This window comes from Tauraco erythrolophus, chromosome 4 (assembly GCF_009769465.1).
Source record: "Tauraco erythrolophus isolate bTauEry1 chromosome 4, bTauEry1.pri, whole genome shotgun sequence".
Classification (NCBI taxonomy): Eukaryota; Metazoa; Chordata; class Aves; order Musophagiformes; family Musophagidae; genus Tauraco; species Tauraco erythrolophus.
The window spans coordinates 61,513,108-61,536,063 of record NC_141468.1 but is presented as its reverse complement, the minus strand read 5'-3'; positions in this window follow the sequence as shown (position 1 = coordinate 61,536,063).

Sequence of the window (22,956 nt, the reverse complement as noted above, 5' to 3'; positions counted from 1 at the left end):
AACAAACACTTCTTCTTCCCTTCTTTCTTTTGCACATCCTGATTTCCTCTCCTTTAAAGCAGTGCTGGGATAAGCAGTATATCTGCAGTACATCTGTGGCAGAGCAGCCACCAGAAATGGAATTACCACTCATCACCTGAGCTGCCGTAACTGACTGAGCTCAGGTGTTCCTGGCTCAGTTCAGAAGGGAAAAAAAATTTCTTGTCTCAGGTGACTTCCATAAAGCCACTGAGCTACACGAACTCACTCGTCTGTGCCCCTGGAGTCTGCATGGATAAAGGATGTCAGCATTTTCATACCAGCTCTGCAAGTACGGAAACTTTTCCTGGAGTCTGCTTGTTGTGGTTTAGGCCGTTCCAGCAGCTAAACTCCTCACAGCCGCTCACTCACCCTCCCCCATACACCGGGGATGAGGAAGGGAATTAAAGGAGAAAAAGAGACCTGTGGGTTCAGATAAGAACAATTTACTACTACTGCTACTATGTACAATGATAAATATACACAAACAAGTGATGTACGGTGCAATTGCTCGCCACCCCTTGACCGAAGCCCGTCTCATCCTGAACTAACAATCCCAAAACAGATAAGTCCCGACACCACAATCCCGGAGGAGCGAGAGGCCTGAAAAGAGAGAGCGAGACAGAGAGAGCACTCTGAGAGTCCGAAAGTGAGAGTCCCGGAAGACCAAAAGCCCTTTGCAGTCCGGCTGTCCCTCACTTTTATACTGGGCATGACGCTGTATGATATGGAATACTAATAGGCCAATTTGGCCCTTAATCCTAAATCTAAGTACAAATCATAAGGAGAGTCATGGACCCCCCGTCCCAGCTATGCTCCCCCCTGTCCTGTTGTGCTCCTGCACACTGGCAAGAACACGGCAAGCTGAAAAAGTCCTTGAGACCTCAGTGCCAACTACAAATATCAGTGCGCTGTCAGCGCTCTTCTCAGAGCAAGTCTCAGACTAAAACCAAAACGCAGAGCTCTCCTAGCTGTTAGAAAGAAGAGCTAACTCTGTCCCAGCTGAAACCAGGACACTGCTCTACACTGGGAGCTACAAATAAGCTTGACAAACTTTTAGTTGAGCTTTAAATGTGGCTTGTTCCTCTCTAAGGGATGCTAGTAAGGACAGGTGTGTCAGGTTTTAAGACTTTACTGCCTTCCAGTGTCTCCAGCAAATACCAGCACCCTCAGCTCAGGCTGGGAGTTAAGTTACTAAGTGACTCCAGTTTCAGCTCAGGCTTGTTTTCCTGTGGGCAAGCAAGAGTTAATGCTACAATACCACCCTGCCAGGGTGCACTGCTGCGCTGTATGCTAGGGTGGGTGCTTTATGGTCGATAAGTGGCTTCAGTGCTACTCTCAGTGTCGCTTCATTTATTTGCTATCAGAAAGACAGAAAAACAAATTGTGTGTCAGTACCTACCTATTCTTTAGGGTTTGTCCTGGAGAGGGAAATCAATGACTCAGCCTCTTCTTGAAGCATCTACCTTAAAACACGGGGAGTGAAGTCTGACATTTTGTGTTTGTGTGTGTGCAGTTCAGCATTGCCATTCATCTTCAGTCTCCAAATCAACAATTATCTGGAGTCCCCCAGGAGGGAAATGTGCTCCTCTCATAAGCTTGGAGTAATGACTCGGAAGCAGTGGTGTGTAACAGGATCCCCAGTGCTAGGCTTTGCCTGATAACCACATACACTAATAAAATAACCCTGAGTTGGTTCCAGTCCTTAACATTCCCTTATTACTATTCTATGGGGCTTGTGTTGGGAAGAGAAACATCACTCGCCTGCAAACTAATATCCAAATGCAAGCTGTGCTTAGCATCTTACGTGGGTCCTCATAAATTCAAGCAACTTCTCTGTGTCTCTTCCATCTCATTGACCTGACAGGATGATCGGTCTCTGATACTGCACTGGCTGTGTCTCTTGTCTATAGCTCATGAGGAAAAATTCTACACTGACATATTTTGTTCCTAATTTCTTCGTCTATAACTTTCTTTTACCTTTTTTCCCTGCCTAACTCAGACCACTTCTGAAAGCAAAGACCAGTAACCCTTGAGATTTTTTCTCCAAACCCAGATCTCTTTTTTTTCTCAGAAGGCCAGAGAAAAGCCAAAGGAGGTCAGCATAAAGGGTCCATGGAGAACCTTGCAATAAGAATTTCTTGGCTTTGGGATGAGATGGTGCAGTGCACCCTAAGGCATAGATCAAAAAAAGATGTTGAAATACATACCTAAAAAAGAATCAGCTATTAAACTATGTGTTACATCTAACCTGGCTTGACATGGACACTCCTTTTCAGTACCTTCATGCTCTGTGTGTATGTGCTGACTCTTGCTTGTGCCTACATGAATGGGGAGACCAGGAGCTTGTATATTTGCTCTATGATGTTATTGATCATGAACTTTCCTGTACATAAGTCTGCTTGCCTCCTTACAGAAGTTATAGTTATTCATGCCAATTTTTAGTTGCATATTAAAAGATGTCTGTTTCTCACCCAGGGGACCTTGACATCAGTTAAAATTGCAGCCTACACACACAAAAACAGCTCCAGAGCATGAAAGCCACAGCACCCATCTCATGGTCCAATATGCTCTGGGTTCTTGTGTCTACGTGCGTATGTATTTGCTTTAGTCAGACCCTGCCTGGGGGTGATAACAGCAGCAGAAGCCCAGACAAAGACAAGGGTTAAGAAGCAGGCAGAAGCAGAGAAAAGATTGTAGAGAAGGTGGGAACAAAGAAGGGAAAACAAAGCAAAAAAGAAGACAAATAATATATTAACATTTACCTTCTCTCATGTACAGACCACAAAGCTCCCTGCCAAGAAACAGTCACCCCATTTTGCCTGCCAGGAGACTCAGCATCGAAAGAGTAACCACTTGTTCAGGGTTGCTCCCCACGCAGGAGGCAGAGCTGCCAGACACACCATTGCCTTTTGGGTCCCAGCAGCCCAGTCCTCCAACAGCACGGCCACTGCAATAGGGAAGTCCTTAGCTTCTGCCACCCACAGCTGGGATGTGCTCCCCAAAGGGCATGGCTCCACCAGAGACTCCAGCTCTGGTTCTGAAAGCCCACACTGTAGAAGCTAGGACTATGGTTCCAAGCAGAAGAAAGGCATCGTGTAGTGGCACTGGAAGGAAAGGCGGGCCTGCACTCATGGAAACAGGGCAAGTGGCCAAAGTCCAAATTTCCTGACTATGTGGAATGATATCAGGGAGGCTGAGGGACACCTTCTCAGTATGGCAGGTGACAGGGAGTGAGAGAAGAGAGCATTGTCCTGCCTTGTGCTGGTTTGGCTACAGCTCTCTGTACTATGAAGGTTAATTTTCCATAGCTTGTGGAGCAGCAGGGAATTTCCACAGGACTGACAGAAAGCTTGTGTTGAGCTAATATTTTAAAAGGGTAAAGGAGACAACCCAGGTAATTATAGGCCTGTCAGGCTGACATCGATCCCAGGTAAAATAATGGAGTAGCTAATAGGAGGAATATAATTCATGCCCATCAGCAGGGGTTTATGGAAAACAGACCCTGTCAAATGAACTTAATATCTTTCTTTGCCTTGATTACAAGTTTAGTTGATGAAGTCAATGGTGTTGATGAAAAACACTAAAATTTTCCAAAGCATTCAACATGGTACCACACACCAGCTGGATTTAAATCCTAGAACAATACAAAGCCAACAGAGCATGTAGTAAATGGATTAAAGTGACTGATTAGTCTGAAAATATGATTGAACACAGAAAGCTATCATCCTGCACTTGTCTTATGGGCTGGGTCCCATAAGGTTAGGTGAGTAACATGATGCTATTTTACATTCATACCTGTGATCTACTAAAATCTGTTACTAAAATCTGTCATACTAAGATTGGAAGGGTGGAAATTTGTAAGGAGAGGTCACTGATACAAACACCTTTGTAATTTTTTGGTGAATTTGGCAGAAACAAGTATGGCAGAACTATATGTTCAGTTCAGTCATATGTGAAGTAAACATATCTAGGAACAGAAAATACAAGTGATACCTACAGCACGAGGAACAGGCAGGAATGCCTTCAAAAATTAGTTATGTATCCCAATTAGTCAAGTACAAATATCCAGTGTGATACCAAAACATCAGATAAAACACGTGATTAGGGCCACCTCTGAGGGCAGTAAGGAGACAATTTCACCATTTCTTTGAAACTGGTGCAACCACACCAGGAGCACAGACTGCTCAGCTCAAGAAACAGTTTGATAAGTTGGAGGTGCTCCAGAGAAGATCTAGGACAACAGTCCCAGGATTTGCAATCCTGCAAATGGCTGCGGGGTTGATCTGACCACCATCTTTTGGCATCCAATGGAGAGGAAGGCATCAATAGCAAAAGCACTGCTGATTTCAGTGGAGTAGCTACTTGCTGAGAGATACTCATCTCTGAAGCTGGTCTTGATGCATAACTCTACTCCCAGTATTTAACTCCTGTGTCTGTTGGAAAGAAACATTTATTTGTCCGCTGTGTCAGGACATTGCAACAACAACTAAGGTAACAGTTGAAAAGCGCTGCCTTAGTGCCAACTCACTATATAGTTATATATGTGTCAGATCCTGCACTTGGGTCACAACAGCCCAGTGCAATGCTACAGGCTTGGGGAAGAGTGGCTGGAAAGCTATCTGGCAGAAAAAGACCTGGGGATGTTGGTCAACAACTGGCTGAATATGAGCCAGCAGTGTGCCCAGGTGGCCAAGAAGGCCAATAGCATCCTGGCTTGTATCACAAATACTGTGGCCAGCAGAACTAGGGAAGTGTTTGTCCCGCTGTACACAGCACTGGTGAGGCTGCATCTTGAATATCGTGTTCAATTTTAGGCCTCTCACTACAGGAAAGACATTGAGGTGCTGGAGCGTGTTCAAAGAAGGGCTATGAAGCTGGTGAAAGGTCTGGAGCACAAGCCTGATGAGGACTGGCTGAGGGAACCGAGGCTGTTCAGCCTGGAGAAACGGAGGCTGAGGGGAGACCTTATCACTCTCTACAACTACCTGAGAGGAGGTTGTAGCAAGAGGGGTGTCGATCTCTTCTCCCAAGTAACAAATGATAGAACAAGAGGCAACAGCCTCAAGTTGCACTAGGAGAGGTTTAGATTGGATATTAGGAAAAGTGTACTCACTGAAAGAGTTGTCAAGCATTGGAAAAGGCTGCCCAGCGAAGTGGTGGAGTCAGCATCCCTGGAGGTGTTAAAAAGACATGTAGATGTGGTGCTTAGGGACATGGTTTAGTGGTGAACTTGGCAGTGTTATCTTAACAGTTGGACTCGATGATCTTAAAGGTCTCTTCCAACCTAAACGATTCTATTATTCTATATTTTATTACTGTATCTGCTCAGCACTGAGCAGACTGCAAAGCTTCCCTTTACCCTAAATGGCTTCTTTTGCCTGAGAGGCACCAGGAAAGGCTCAAGATAGCTGGAGATGCTCTAACAAAACTTTCCTGCTGGGAATACTAACGTGCACCATGCACTGTCTAAGTGCACACCATTTATTGTGGTTTAAGCCATGATACCAACTTGAGCTAGTATAGATGGCTGTACAGTATTAATTGATTGCTAATAGTAATAAATAGCTCCATAGTGTGGACTTGTAATTTTATAAATAAAGTCCCTGGCATCTGCATTGACAGTAGGCAGCATGTGGAAATATTCTAGAGAGATGAGAGCTCCCAGCCTCTGTGGAATGCAAACTGCCACCTTGCATCTTAGCCAAGCAACTATTTATTTTGTATTTCAATTAGCAAAGAGCTCACCAGATCCTTTGGGCAAAAAAAGTTAAAATTAAGACTGACCTCCAAGCCTAGTCTGGGGGCTGGATTTTCTTATTTGCTTAACATTTCCCAGGTCCAGAAATAGAAAGAGTGAGTGACAGACTTAAGATCTCCAAAGTGAGATGATGCTAGTGACTGAAGAATATGCATTAGCTGGCATCAGCACCGCCAGGAAAAGGAGAAATCCACTTAGAGCTGCTTCTCCTGTAAGACAAGCCCCAGGTTCACAGAGTGAGATGCCTCCTCCCCGCTGCAGCAGTGAATTAAGTTTGTCATTTGTTATTGTGTCTTGCCAGCGCGCAAAATAGCAGCCCTGGGCTGTAATCTCCACTCATCTGAGTCTGCACAGTAATTGCTGGCAGCCATGGAAACCAAACTTCCCACAGTCATTTATAAACTTGACCCTCCTTGCTTCCTTATTGCTGTATTCAGCCGAGCCCTTGATGGGGGTAAGTGAACAGAGAGGAAATCGTAAACTGCATTTGCAAACTAACGTCTGGCAGCAGAGCACAGAGAAGTGGCCAAAAGCCCATAGCGCAAGTAGGAGCCTTTCCAACGGCACTGCTAGGCTTTGCAGCAGGCTCCTGGTGAAGGAGATGGAGCAGTGCCATCAGCCACGATAAGCTCCAGTTAATGACTAACAGGCCTTTATCTGCATCGCTTGGGGTGTGAGGATGGCCTCCACATCTCCAAATCCCACTGCCAGCTTCCCAGGGATCCTTGCCATGCCACCTGACTTGCCTTCTGCCTGAGATCCCCCAGTTATAAACTGGGAATAGCCTATTTCACAGTATCATGAGGAAGGTGAAATTATGAAGGCCTATGAGTAGCTCTAAGATTTGGGCCATAGAAGGCCAAAGAACTCATGTTGTTATTTTCCTCAAGAGTACAACAAATTCTAGAAATATATCCAGCCCAGCTGAGGCTGGAGGACTGTGCCTAATTGACATCACTTGGAGAACTCAACCCCTCTCCTGAGTCCTAAATAGAGACCCAGGGAAAGCAGTGCCCGAGGGAATCCTCCCACCATGCTTTGTCCCTGATGCCCAGCACCTCCCAGGGCTGTCTCTAGTGGTGAGACTGGGTCTTTTCGTCCCCATCTGGTCACAGTCCACTAGGAGAAGCCCAGGAGCGATGCAGGGCTTTACAGGCAGTGAAAGCAGCACAGGTAACTTCCAAGCTTGCTCACTGCCAGTTCAGGAAGATCTGCAGCCAAAACCTTGACACAGGACACCCTAAATTCAGTGCTCCTCCAAGCCTTCGTTGCTCTGCTGTGGACACTTGGCCACTACTGTGGCTTAGACTGAAACTGGCAACCTCATCCACATCAACAACCAAATACTCACCACTATGAAATACCTACCTCACCAACAAAAAGCAAAGAATTAGTTGTGTGAAGTTTTGAAAGTTGCTAGATTTTCTCTAGTTTAATTATTTAAGCGTCCTACCCTCTCACATTTCAAGAACAGCAACAACTGAAGACTGACAAGAGTTTCACCACTACTGAAAAACACGTCATTGACAATTGGGACAATCAGATTACACCAACAAATAGCTGATCTAACACATCTCATTCCTACAATCCACTTGTAAGGGTTTCTTTTTTTCCCCCCAGTATTTTTTCTGTATCAATATTATTGGATCTAAAGCCCAGTCCAAAAGGATGACTACTTCTTCTTAACATGCCATACCAGGTTATTATGTACTGTCAAGATGCATTAACCCAGGCTGAGTTATGTTAAAAACTGACACATCTGTAACAGGTCAGGCATTCAAAGATGGTCCTTTCTGGCAAGGTGAATTAAGGAGTATACCACCTCATTAATTTTTTCCTTTGGGAAGGTGGAAGCTAATTAAGATAAGCTAAGCTTGGTCAATTTTTCTCAAAGACAGACCTCCATAATTATTTGGACCTTGTTTAAAAGGAAAAGAATATGCTTTGGTATCATCATTTACCCAAGAGCTATGTGCCAGCCATAAAGTTTGGCTCTAGTGGTCAAATTCTCTTGTGTTTAGATTTGTTTTGAGACAAGGTTTTCAGCTTGAGCCTAATGCAAAGTGTTAGTCCTCTGAGAAGGATTTAGTCTCTTTCTTCCTCTCGAAGTACTGCCTGATGTAACATGCTACTCCTGGTCATAAGAAAGAAGAGCAGCTATGCAACGCTCCCTTTTCTTTCCTCAAGTCCATGTAGCCGTTTCATCTATGTCTCCCCATAACTTCCTTATTTAAATTTCCCATCTCTCTCCATGGTTAAAAATCCTCCATGGGTCTTGTAGGAGCTTTTGCACCTATGTGCTGTACATCACAGACTGGAAATGTTGCAGGAGGAGAGTTCAAGCAACAGCATTCGCTGTGTCTAGTTACATCTGCTCAAATTTGGCCTATTAAAACCAGTTGAGTATCAACCTTTCCCAGCTGTTCCCTCTATAGAACTTGCTAGCGGCTTGTTACTAAAGTTCATCATGAGAAATCATGCACAAGGGCATCTGGAAAAAACAGCATATGATCACATAATCCATGAGTGCACCATAATGAACTGGCATGAAGGGTCAGGATTAAGCTCGGAGAGACATCTTTACTTCTTACATTTTCAGCATTCAGGGTGTTTGGCTTAACATGCTGAGCATATCTTTAGCATGCTTTGTTTTATAGAGGGGTAGCGATCTTATTAGGCAAGTCCACTATCCCTGAAGCTCTTGGTAGTCTAAAGTTCACGCATGAGCTAAACTGCTTCAAAGCCGCATATATGCAAGTAAAACACACGCACCGGGAGTACTTTCATGGCTGGTGGTCTTAGGAGAGGCTAAAGGGATAGTATATGAACAAGCATGTCAGGTCAAGAAATATACTAACAGCACCTTTTTCACCAGTTCCAGACCCATCTACCTGTGACCTAAAGGACATAACAGGTCAGCGGTGAGGTCCTGTCTGTTCCTGGATTCAGCTCCACTTCAGGTCATCACCAACTCCTTATCTGCAGCACTGCCCACCACCTGGATAGGCACCACTGCCTGTGGTTTGTCCTAGCAAATTTACTTGGGATTCAGGTGCAACACCGAATGAAACAGAATAAACCTACAGCTTTCTCAGCACCCACTTAATTTGGTTGCTGTGTTTTCTGTGTATTAGTTTGACCTGAATCATTTAACAAGGGAGGTTTATTAGAAGAAGCAGCACATATGCTTGCCCTGTTCTTATTCTTTCCCAGGCATCTGCTTATGGCCATGGTTTGCTGGCAGGGTGAGGGAAAGCTGCTGCTTTCTATTTGTGTTGTTTTCCAGGCTGACACATTTCCTGATGACTACAAAAGATATTTTGTGGGTGAGACGGAAAAAGACTCACCAAAATGCCCCATTGGCTGCAGGGCCAGCTGCCAGGGTGTGGGACCTAGGCAGACAGGACTGACCCTTCCCAGCCAGGCCCATGAAGGTGCTGTCTTACTGCAGGACAGGTGGCACCACGGCATGGGGAGCTACAGCTGCACTAGTGCTCTGTGGCACAGCGGCTGGGTGCAGGTGGGAGGTGGCTGCTGGAACTGAAGGGCAGCAGTATCTCCTTCAGACAGGAGGAGGGGAGCTGAGGGTTAGCACCAGTGTCATAGAGTCTCAGCCCTGATGATCCGGAGGAACATTGCTAGCCTCACAGCATCAGGCAGAGACTCTCACAATCACAGGCAGCAACTGCCAGATATGCAATCCTGAAAGTTTCCCCCAAAACCCCTTCTAGTGGTCTTTCCACCCATCCCAAACCACTACCTCCTTCTCCTAGAGTGCTAGCCATGGCAGGATGCCTGTCCACTGGACTTAGTGTAGCATTCGTTAGCTTTACTGCAACTCTGGAGGGTTAGATATTTTACAGCCAGTCTTTATGTTGCTAGCTGCTCTATCTAAACATAGTGCCTGGGATTTGACTTTTAAAAGCTGTTTCTGGGGATGCACAGCACTCTGGTGACAATGCCTCCATGAGGGTTTCCATGTGTGCTGCTTCTGAAGCCAATCTGTTCCCCTCAGTGTAGCAGGACTGGGCTGGGCTGCACTGCTGTTCACCTCAAAGGATCAGAAGAAATGAGGGAAGGTGCATTGACTTTGTCTGGACCTGTTCTTCAGCAGGAGGTAGGAAAGATGCAAATGGGAAACCACTAGATATGTTTCCTCCAACATCTAACTGCACATACAAAAATGGGCAGGCAGAGCATGGATTGTTATGTCCCATAAGACTAGCAGGACTAACAGCCCTGGTGCTAGCCAAACACGGAATTCTAGAAAACAGGGCCAGAAGGGCTCAAACAGCATCTTGTCTGCCCCATTTCCACAAGGTACCATCTACTGTTTGCCTAGTCAGCTCTTCAAAGTCCCCCATGGTGGAGATGTCACTACTTTCCCAGGCAACCTACTCCACTGTTTTATCTGCCATTACTATCAGGAAGCTTTATCCTAATGCCAAACCTAAATCTCTCTTTCTACAACATAAAGCCATTAGTTCTTTCCATTACCACAGCAGGCAGGAAAAAAAAAAAATGTACTCCTGTTTTCCTTACTGTGGCTTTTTGTGTGTTCAGAGATCATTGTGATGTCTGCCTTCAGTCAACTCTTCTCCCAGTTAAGCCCAGTTCTTTCACTCTTTCTTCACCCATTGTGTTTTCCACCCTCTCTGCTCTCTATCTGACTGCCACCAGTTGTCTCAGATCTCTCTTGAAGTGTGGTGATACCATGTTCAAAAGAGGACACAACAGTTTTCTGACTTGTGGTTGTCCTTGAACCATATACTATTTTCCAGGGCCACTCTTCCAATTAGCCATTTCAAATCCTGCCAGCCAGACATGTGTAGAGCCCCTTCCAGCTCACCCACATTTGCAGATTTTATAATTGCCTAGCCCATCTGCCAAGCTGGTAATGAAAATATGGTATTATAGAAGACCCAGAGAACCCACTCAATAAATCTTTACAGTCTGAGAGCAAATCATTGAAAACTTATCTTTAGATCTGTTTATCTCTTTTCAGATGGACAATTTTCTAGTTCGTGTAGCTCAATGGCTATAGTAGACAGACGTCCTGCTGTTGACACAGTTTGTACAGTTGAGGCACTAGCAGTGGAGAGTAACCCTTTCCAAGGGGTTTACTAAGAGGTGGATTTTTCCCTTGCAGGAGCTCTAGTCACAGGAACATCACTATAGATGACTGAGCTCCACTTCTGGTAACCACAGTAAATGAAAGACCAGATTCCACAGTGTATTTAAGAAGGGAAAGCTTTCTGGAGTCATTAAGTTACTAACGTCCATGTACGCAGACCTGAAAGAAAGGTGCTGAATTGATGGATGTACTTGTCATATTTATGGTTTGTAGCAGAGTGATGAATGTGCTTTGTGGTTTATAATGCGATGCTCATTTAACTCTCCTTTTTAAGATCAGGTTGATTTATAGAAGCCAGAATTACTATTCTGTTTCAGTGGGGTGACAGGGATAATATTGTAGCACAGAGGTTTGTCAATTAGTCTTGTACAACAAAGCCAGGCTCCAGATAGAGGCCTCTGATTGGGAAGATTTAACCCTGGCAAAAATGGATTCCTTTTAAACACATCTCTGGTACTGGACTGACCCCCTGATTTATACCCTTACCCAATGTTTTGTGGAAGCCCTGATTTACGGGGCTAAAACTTCAGCTGTCTCAGTGAGTCAGTCCGCAAAGGTGTGCTCCAGCACACAGCGCATCTCTGGCTGCTGCTGCCCGGTGTAACAGATGTCAGGTATTGCAACCCAGCTGTAAACAGCACACCCCAGCACAGCCCCTGTCTTGCTTTTCCATGGCTAATGGTTTGGAGTACGTTTGGTTTTATTACCTATGGAGAAGCACTTGATTTTCTGAAGTCAGTGGTTCAGGATGCACCAGAAAGGGAGGGATGCAAAATCTCTAATCATGGAAGTCAGTGTAGGCACACTAATAAGAGCTTTGATTTACCCGACTTAGCACACATCAGCATCCATGGTTTCAACCTCTGCTCAGCCACTGTCTAATTTCTGACTTTTTTAGCAAGTCTCTTCCTCCAACAGCCTCCTCTTTCCCCTCTTTTTAAAGCTAACAGAGTACTTAACCTCACACAAGTAGTGAGCAATTGGACAACACTCTAAAACCACCAGGCACAGATGAGTTTTAAGCTTTTTTATCCCAGTAGGGAAAATGGCAGAGAAAGAAGCCTACATATAGCACAAAATAACATCATACTATTTATGGTAGGATCTTCCATATTCATTTAGCTCAAAATGCTTTGCAAGGTTACTGGAAATGCAGTTAGTTATGAAGATAAATATAGCAAAACATCAGAGGTGGAGGCAAGAAATTTAGAAAAGTGAAAATGTGTGCAGACAGAGAAGCCATGATGGCCTATTTAAATCAGCCAACACACCTAGTTATTCTTCGTTCGCTTTCTCGGACTCTTTGGACTACGTTTACTGCTATCACTTTTACAGCAGCTTCCCCTGGGAGTCTATTACACACTCGATTTAGTCCCTGGGACAAAGATATTTTAAGTGGCTGGATGGCATGAGAAACAAAAAGCCTGATGCACAGCTGTTTGGTCGGTGCTGGATGGGTGCCCGGAGGTCAGGCTGCAGGAGTGCAAAGTGGGGGCAGCTTCATTTTGGGAGGGGAGGGAATGGACCTGGCCAGAGACGCTGTCAGGGATGGGGGCAGAGAGGTGCCTGCTGATGTAGGGGTCCTGAGGGCAGAGCTGGTTTGGGGCTGGTGGCATAAAGATGTGTCCGGGTTTGGGGAGGAACCTCATCTGTTGGCTCAAAAAAAACCCAAACCCTCATGATTTGGGATGTTTCTGAAGGCTGGTGAGAGCACTCCAAGACAGCCTCAGGAAAATGCCTCCCTATCAGTGGAAAATGCTCAAAATAAACCATCTGTTAGCGGTGATGTGTCAGTCAGGCTCTGTCACAAGAAAGGCCACAGACAGCCTATATATTGCTCTGATGTGGGTCTCCTGCTGGTTAGTTCTCACTGCTATTTTTAGGCCAAGGCACTTTATGCCTTTAACTTTCCCCTTTTTCTTTTTTTTTTCCCACCATCAAATGGCCATGAACTCTCTCGCAGTCGGCAGAAATTTGTATCCTTCAGCAGCAATAGATCCATCAAGAATACGCTGAGGTAACTGAATGCAGAAATGCATATTTGAGATGCTGTTCATTTTAATAAACTACACTGCATGAATGGAATAGATATTGAATTTAACACGTACTGGCATGAAATAATTCTTACTAAGTGGTGTCTGGAGTCAGTTTTCAATCTAATTTCCCCTTTGTAGATTTTGTTATAAATAGATTCTATAAAGATCAGCAAATTAATTTTTTAGCATGTAGCAGGTTTTCCCTATGATGAAGAGGACAAGTCCGGTTAAGCATCCACCTGTACACTTAAGGGTCTGAGATTGTTTGTTGGCCCCGATAAGCTGAAACTCATCTGAATGCACCTCATCAGAGAAAAAATTGAATTTTTCAGAGGTCCAGCAGGCTTTTGGAAAGCTAAGGCTTGTGTCAAGGTTAATTAGGAGATAACTTTGGAATGGCACCAAGGTAGCCGGGCCCAACTATGAAGACAGAGTCATGAGGCTGGCCCTTACCCAGCGCTGCCCAGGCTCAGTGAGGCTGGATGCAGCCGTGCAGCCAGGGAGGCTTCTTCGCATGCCCTGGAGCGAGCTGGTAGGAGGGATGGCTTTGCCAAGGTGCAAGGCAGCTCTCCACAGCAACCGCTCTCAACTCTTCTGCCCTTTCTCCCCATGGCACACTTCAAAATGGGGCTCCAGCAGGAGGGTAAGAGCTCCACGCAGATGTGGTTTCTTTCTCCAGATCTTCTTGTCTTCTTCTTCCTCAAGTCATGAAATTTACAGTTACAAAGCCAAGAGGAACATTATAATTATCTAGCCTGCCTGCAACAGGCAATGGGAACAGAAATGGGATTCATTCTCCTCACCAGCCTTCGGAGAGGACATGAGAGATGCTGCCCTCAGGCATATAGCCTGTGCACGGAGCAGATTAACTTGTTTGGTGGATGTTTCCTATTAAAACAAATAGAAGGAGGACAATATAATGTATTGCAGTCACTACAAAGAGAAAGATGACGATTTCCCCAAAGGCTTTACTACAGGGCCTCAGCCCACCTCAGCTTGCACCATACATCGCATGGCCATCATCCAGTACACTATCATTTTACACCCTTACTGGAGGAGAGATCTGTCTGAACAAATCTCCCTTCTTGGATGCTGGTTTTATGACAAAATCTGAGCCAGCCTTTGCCTCCTCAGCAATATGCTGAATCCAGCAAAGCCTCTTAGCAGCTAGAGCTGTTGGTATCTGATGAGTGGTTGAGCTCAGCCCAGTTCCTTGCTGGGAGAAAAACCAAGCACATCTCACCACAAGGTTCCACAGCTTTTGACAGAGCCTCCAGGATGTGACAGCATGGGGAGCATCCCATCATCCCTGAAGATGCTCCTCCAGGTCCAGGCCACTGCAAGGACTCACCACCCCACTCAACTCCCTGGTTCTGTCAACATGTTTTTTAATAGCCCTGCATGTAGTCATCGTGCAGCTGGGAACTTCAGATCTGTCCACCTTCAGCAAGAAGCTGATTTAAAGAGTCTTGTTGCCACCACAAAGAGACTTTGAGTAAGTTACACTCTCAGTGAAGCATGTGCCCATGATCCATCTTGAACCCAGGGGCCCAAACTCAGGAGCTCACTTGAAGAGCTAAGCCCAGACAAATATTACACTTTATCCCAGACTCCAATTCTCATTCGGGAGGTTGGGATTGACACGGGAGAAAGCCAAACATGCTCCAGCTCTGCCCACTAGCAAATAACTCCAGCTGACTCTTCCTATGAAGAACATGGACACATTGGGCTCAATCCACAGGTCATGGGACTTGAAGCACACTTAACATTTCAGTCAAGGCATAGTCTTGACAGGTCTAATCAGATTCAAGTGAAAGAATGACTCTCCACAGCTCCAAATTCTTACAGCTCCAAACCAACCGCATAGATGTGGTGAGTAGCAGAGACCAAGCTGCAGGCACGTTATCACATAACTGCTGTACAGACTGTTTATTGTCCACTTGATGCCAGTCCTTGTCAGCATCAATAGCCCAATTTCTCTTGCTACAAACAAAGGTTAAGTGAGTCCAATTACTCTAGTAAGGTAATATCAATAATGCTACTAATTACAGCAATTGCATTATGGATCATTACTTAGTGATTATGACTTTGTCAGGTGCTTGGCAATTTTATGCAAGAATCACTCACGATGTGTCATGGAAAAGAAATATCGTCTTGGCATAGCTAGTTTCCAGTCTGTATAAATGATCTTAAAAGTTCAGGTGAAGACTGCCAGAAGCTTCTAAGGAAAAGAGATGTCTGCCTAGTTATTTGCAGTTCCACACCTCAAAAGAGCAAAACGGTGATGGTAAGAGAGGCGTGGAGGGCTCCTACCATACACAAAGGAAAATTCATTATTTCGAGTCCTGAAGAGTTTAAGAAAATAGGATCCCATACAAATAAAATGGTCTCAGTTTGTGTGAGGTATTGACACGTTTTTCTAATAAGAGGCATTATTATCCTTACAGCCTCCCTGGAGAGTCTTGGCATGTCTTATTTTATTTGAATAAATAATTAATTTAATTTAATTAAGATCATCCAACAGCCTCAAGACAGGTTTTACTAATTCAAGATTCATGGAGGGGTCTAAGTATGTGTATGGTAAACACAGAGACCGAATTTATTTTTTAAATTAAATTGGAGGTGGTTGAAAGCTCTCTCTGTCCTGTAAATTCTCCTCTGCCTGTAGCTCTGCTACCAGAGCAGTGGTGACCAAAGACACTACATTCCAAAAAGCAAGTGGTGGGGACCCTCTCTGTGACCCATTCCTTGGTCACAAACAAGTGAGTTCCAAGTGTCTAGAACGCACTGAGGAAATTTTTGCTGATTTAACAGCTTTTTCAGGGCTTTTCCCAAGACCCTCTCCACTCAGTCATAACACACATTTTCAAATCCTTGCTTAGGTGTATACTAAAATCATTCCAACCAACCCAACTTTTATGAAAAATAAAAGGAAAATTGAATTGAATGCCAGAGTAGAGACCATGGAGATCCACTAATCTCACTCACACACATGACAGACAATGAATTTCACCCTCCACTTCTTGCAGCAATATGCAGTAGGATTAAAATGCCTCTTCTAGAAAAAGTCCTTGTCTGGAAGATGATGAGCTTCCTCAGCTCATCATCCATTAACAATTTCAAGGACTCTTCAGCATTTTGAAGGGCCATATGAAAGTCTGGAAATCTTAATGGAGCTAGAGCAAACAGCTGGAAACTAGATTTATTCATAGACAACCCCGAGGTGCTGGAGTAATCCTGGAACATGTAGCCGTCCTGTCTACACAAGTCTTGACCTCTGTTGTGCTCTTCACAACAGGCCTTCTGGAACTACTGTAGGAGTCAAACTGGCAAAATAACCAAGATGGAAGTCCCACACACTATAATGTTATAACCTATCATCACTCATCATATCTTCAGAAAAGGCAAAAAACCTTTCTTGACACTTCCAGCCTTAACAGTGAAATTCACGGCTGTATAATTGCCAAGCTGCATGGCTGGGCACGTGGTGCAAAAAGCAAGTAAAATTGAAGGACCTTAAAGAGCATGAGATGGCAAATTTGAGATGAACATGACTAGAAAAGTGGTAGCCAGAAAATGTAACCTCCTAGACCAATTTCTGCCTGTTTCCATCAAAACAAATTTCAATAGACACCAACACTCTTTTGGCCATAAAGCTCTAATACAAGCAATGATATATTTGCACTGCTTCTGTCAGGGTTAGAGCAAGCCAAAGCTGCAGGAGGGAAATCCAGCTCCTCACACATATTGTATATGCCACAATGAAAACTGAGAAGACAAGGCCTTGACTTCATTTACTGCCACGTAACCCCTCAGACTTAGGAAGATGGCTCAGGCACAGTTGAAAGCAATGCTTGATCTATAGTTATGAGACATATTTAACAGACAAAGCAGATCCTTAGTAAGATTTTAAATGACTCATTGGAAGAAACCTTAAGCAAGAGACAATACACACAAGCACATTCAACAAGACAGCAACATGTTTTTTCCTGTTCCCTTTTTAATGTACAAGTAAGCAACAAAGAGAAAAAAAATCTTTAAACTATTGTTATAATGCAGCTCCTGTCCATGTCATAGGAATACCAGCTGGGAAAAGACAGATAATTCACCTCCATTTTCATTTGACAAGATCAGATTAATTGTGATGGTGTGCAGCTTTGGGTCACAAGAGTAAAATCTGCACTGTTTGTTCTCTGTGGTCAGCATTGATTTACCCTCACTTGAACTGAGAGGTTATTTAAGCAGTAATTTCAGCTTCCTGCAACTCAGAAGCAATAAATGGATTCTCTTGTGCATTTGAGACATTTTTACCAAGCACATTCATAGGGAGACAACTGTTGATTACACTCCAAAGGCATCTGAAATAATAATTCTGATAACAAAATGTCACAAGAAAAGCATGCCTTCTAATGGCTTTCTAGTATGCCTGCTACTCGTTTCTCTTTTATTTCCCTGATGTGCTCATAAACATCCACTTTCCTCATCTTATTCCTTAGGGCTCCAGGAAAAGAGATGGCAGGGTGGGGGAGAAGGGAGTGAGATACAGGTCATGAGGCCATTCGTGACATTCCTGGTGACTGGGGCAACTGGCCCTTGTCATTTGTTAGTACGTGGCGAACAGCTTCACAGCAATGAGAAGTGCTGTTGTACAAAAGCATTGGGAGTTATTCTCCTTTCTCCCCATGGGACCATTTGTCCTGAAGACCCTGCATCCAGTACATTACTTGGTTGTGCTTCAAGAGGGCCAAGAAGCCCAGTCCAGGCTTGAAGTCACTGTTTTCCCCTGCCTCCAAGGGTACAGCAGAGACCACAGGCTAGTCCTATGCATCAATGTGCCCAAGTCCATGACGAGTGGCTTGAGATCACTGTTACCCTGCCAGTTGCTTTGCAGCTTGTGCAACCTGATTTCTGCCGGTCCCATTGCCAAGGGACATGGGAGGGCTCATCTACATAGTTCATGAGAGTGCACCAAGGACACATCAACACCAACAATTCCCCTCCAAGCAATAGGGACGTGGTTTAGTGGTGAACTTGATAGTGTTAAGGTAACGGTTGGACTTGATGATCTTAAGGGTCTTTTCCAACGTAAATGATTCTATGATTCTATAATACAGCCTGAGACACAAGGAGCAGCCCTTATGCAGACAGGCACAGACTCTTGCTAGCTGTGCAGCATCACTTCCACAACCTAACCCCCTGGAGATACATTGTGCTACATGGATGTAGGGAGCTCAGATAAATGCTGGCTCTAAGAAGAGAGACTCTTCACTCCAGTGCACACTGCATGCACACCCCATTACCACCATCAGGCACAAGACAACAGTGTCTGAGCACTGCACAAGTGTAGAATCCCCTTCCACCTACTTTCTGTAGTACAAAAATTATGCCTTTCACTGAGAAAGTCAAAATGTGCCTCATGTAGCTGAGATACGGCTGTGAAAAGTTGCAGTTGCCACTCCATCCTCATCATTGGGACTATGTGCACACTGCTAAAGGAGGAAATAGAGCGAACTGATTCCTGCTTCCTCAGTGCATCCGTTCCTGAGCAAAGCATTCCTTGTTCATTCTGTGCTAGGACTAGATCCCTGGCCGAATAAAACACTGCAAGCTGCAGAGCTGTCATTTTGGCACCGTTCACCAGCACTAAATTCAATTTTGAAAAGAAGAAAACAAAAGAGAAGAACATATCTGTTGGTTCTTGGCATTAATCAGTGAAAATTACTTCACTTCAGCGGCACCAAATGAACATAAAGATAATTGAAATGCAAAGGCCAGCAGGCTGACCACCTCAAACTCAACAGCAGTATAGTCTTTGTGCCAATTTAAGAATTATTTGGATTTTTCTCAGGGGGTTTTCATATGTATAATTACATTTGCATATAGGACTTCCATAATATGCTAAGCCAACAGCCTAAAGACCACAGTCCTCTGTTTTTATACAAAACAGATTCAATCCAGGGAACAGATGCTGCCCTCTCAGGGAGTCTCATCCCTTCCATCAGAGATGCAGCTACTCTGTGTTGTTGTATTGTTACTGACCAGCGCTGATACCAGTGCTAGAGTAGCTCGAGCAAAGATGTTTATCCCCATATCTGTATTTTACCACCTCTAACTTTTAATCAGGAGCAACCAGCCTGTGATTCTTGAGCCAAGACTCCCAGGCAATTCAAGCGCAACTCAAACATAAGATCTATTCCACAACAGGGGCATGCAAGTGCAGGAGCTGCAGGTAATCCATATCTCCAGCTGTGGTGGGAAGTGGATTAAACCGCTGTAGCCCCATCCTCATGTCTGAGTTAGATCGGGCCCCTTTCACCACGAAGAAGTAGGACTCCCGGCCAGCCTTTGTCAATCCCTGCCTGTAAATCTCTCCTAGCATTTTTCTCAGGCTTGGCTCTAGGAAGCATGTGTGGTCTGCTGACTCTTGGCTGAGAAAGATGTTGACATGATTTTACAAGGTCAGGAAAATTGGACATATCTATACCATAGGTAACATTCTTCCTAAAGAAGGTCCCTTGGAGGCAAGAAAACTGCCCAGTGTCACCAGTCCTTCCTAGCTCTTGGCCACAGCGTCTGAACTGCTCATACATGAGACGCTAGTGTTTCTTTCTATGACTAAAGAGTCCACAAAGCAGAGATCCCAAACACAGAGGCTCATGGATCACTGGGCTTTTTGCTGTGGCTGTCTTCATGTAGCCCAGCCTGTGACAAGCAGCAGTGCCGACCTCACACAGGTCACTGGTTCCTTTCCTCTGTGCACATGTGGATGGATGCAGCCTTTGGGGATCCAAAACAGCACAGGTCACTGGTTCATACAAAGCCAGCCTGCGCCAAGTCATCTCTTCTGGAACAGAGCTGAGTGCAGCATGAATGCTGTGTGTAACATCAGGAAAACAGGACTCAAGGGCTGACCAGCATGACTGCCAACACGATAGTCTCATTTCATAAAAACTTAACAATGAGTGTGACTGGAACTTGGTCACCTTCAGTCTTGTCTGAATCTGAGCCATGAGGGTATTTTGGTTTTCATTCTTAATTCCCCAAACCCAACCTATCTTGCAGTGAGTTTGCTTTTGAGATTTTTTGCTTGCAGAATGAGAAAACTGGCTTGTTAAAACATCCAGACAGGGAGGGCTAACTGCACTGAGCATCTCCTGTATCTGTAATCCAGGCACAAAATGGAGGGTGCAACCACAAGGCACGGCAGAGCATGCTGATTATTCTGTCAGGAACAACTTAATCTGGTAAATTTTAAGCTCTTACTTCTGATCATGAAACGCCTGCAAACACATCAAGATTTTAGCACCTGCACTCATTATTCAGAATTATTTGATGAGCATTTTGTGCAAACACGTTTAACTGCACGTGGATCATCCACAAATCATTTGGTGTGACCTTCGTTCAAGAGTTCGACATTCACAGGCTGCCAAGGGACCTGTCAACCACACCACTCTTTTCAGCCTTGATTTCTTCAGGCTGAAAAAGGGGAACAGTTCCCAGCAAGAAGGATCAGAGGAGAAGACAAGCGTAAAAGATCACGGGACATTTTGCTTTTCCATGAGATAAAGTATGCCCTCAGACTGTGAAGGTAGGGTTCAAATTTAGAAATATTTTCATCCCTTCCTGACTAAAGGATCAAGAAAGGCAAAAGCCCGATCAATGGGCTGTTCAGGAAACTCTGCCTCTCATTTTCTCCTCATGGTCTCAAAAAGTAATCATGCTTGCATACGTGAGGGTGATCCTCTTTGCAGTTGAATATCTTTCTCCTTGACTTTCACATCTACTAATTGCTTTAGTACTGGGGTTCTGGCTAGAGCTATTAAATGGCCTGCAGAGTTGTGCAGTCCCCTTTGTAAGACAGCTCCCGCAGATGCACCCACTCTCCTCTCTATTTGCCTATTTTAATTCTGCTCTCTTTCTCCTGGGGCCAGAAAAGGAGGAAAGAACCCCCCGTGACAGCCACCAGTGATATTGCTTGATAAAAGGTGTTCCTACACCATAGTGATGGGTGAGAGGAACCTAGAGAAAATCAAATTTGACTGACAGCATCAGTGCTGGATCTCTCGCCTTGGGTATTGGTGTTATAGTGCTAAAGGTCCCATCTCTAACACAATAATATTTCATACACCTGCCAAGCATGCTGATTTGAATGTATTCATCTCCCACTTTCTGTCACCACCTATCATGGTTCATCACAGTCACTGTTGCATTATTAATAATCCTTCCTCTGTATGTACGTGTATATTTGTAGCCCAGATGGAAAAGAGCTCCACTTGATCAACAGCAATCTCAGTGGAGGGCACCGTCTGGGGATTTGGGAAAAATTCCCAAGAAGTCTGCCCTGCTGTGTCAATTTGAGAAACAGTTCACCGCTAGTCAAAGCCTCCTCTCCAGCTGGCCATGCACAATACAGGTGAAGGATGAGGTGACAGGGAAAAGAATAAGGGCTTACACATTTAAATGGCGCTAATCAGGAAGCTATCCTGATAAGATCAATATGTGAAGAGAGTGCAATTGAACGGGGAATTTACCTCAAAACTCTGCAGGAAACCAGTAAGATAACAGCTTTGCCTGGCCAAAGTGGTCACTGAGAGGACATCATGCAACATTTCAGTGAGCTGACAGGATAGGATGATGTTATCCCATGATTTCTGACTGGTGGTGTGGGAAAACTTATGTCTGATGGCAGAGGAGAGCAATACAGAACCTTAGCTACTAGTCATGGCTGCTGTCAGAAAAAAAAAAAACAAAAAACAACCTAGCCAGAAAACCATTGGTATGAAAAGAAATGTTAGGGACACTGACATGTAATCCCTACTTCAGAAAATACTGGGAAATAGCATGAAGAGCCCTGTATTTCCCTTAACACTGGAAATGGCTGATGGCTTTCCAGGACACAGGCATGTGACCTCTGGTGTTTCCAGTGAAGGCTCCAGTGCTAATCCATGTTTTGCCAGAGGACAAGCTCTCTTTCAAACAACCATACACGTACCATCACCATCTTCCTTTGAAGACAGAATTGCAAACAAAACTGAATCCCAGCCCCTAAAAGGGAAAGCCCAGCCCATGTTTTGCTCTCCGTGAGGTATTTACAGCACATTAGAAGGCTGTAATTTTATCTTTAGGTCCCAGCTGTCAAAATGGTGAGTTCTTCATCCTTGGCAGCATTGCCCTGAGACTCACATCACAAGAGATTTGCAGGTTTACCTGTCCTTTTTTCACTATTTTCCTAAGCAGATGGAGTTTCATGGCCAATGAATAATGAAACCATCTCTTTCCAAAGAACAAAACATGATGGTTGCTACCTTGCTTAAGAAAAGACAAGGCCAAGATAAATGTGATAGCTGGATCCATGCTTCAGCTCTGAATCCAGATCCCAGTTACTCTGGAGAGCACTCAAGAGCCATGTGCTGGGCTTGGCATGTATTTATTTCTTTGACAGAGGGCTCACCGTGTCAGTCTGACAATATTTGATTCTCATGAGCACTTCACAAAACAGCATGTACATCATTAATATCTCTCCCATCCATGCCTTGCAGTATTCCCATCCTGCAGCCACGCTTGCACCTTGATTGACTCCTTGGCTGCAGAAACACTGCTCTGCTGCCTCTGCAGCCATCCTCTGCTCTGGCAGAGTACTACAGCATGAGGTTGGCAGTGGTAGAAGTGGCCGCTGGTATCCCTAGTGTTGTTGCAACACTCTGATCCTGATGCATCAGAGGAAAGGCAAGAGAAGAGTCACCGGATAAATCATAGTGCCCAAGCTAATTGTGGACTCTGACAAATAAGCTCTGCCCAGTGGAGTTGTATCAGGTTAAAGAAGGGCTGTCCCTTGCCACCCTCCTCACCACTCTGCTGGAGCTGACAACTCTGAGGCACAGGGTGCACCAATCCATGGCTTAGGGCAGCTGTAAAGGTGAGTTTCTATTAAGATCCCATCCCGGGAATGAGAGAAGCTCATGAGCCCTTCAAATACCTCCACAGTGAAGCAGAAACCCCTGGCAGGA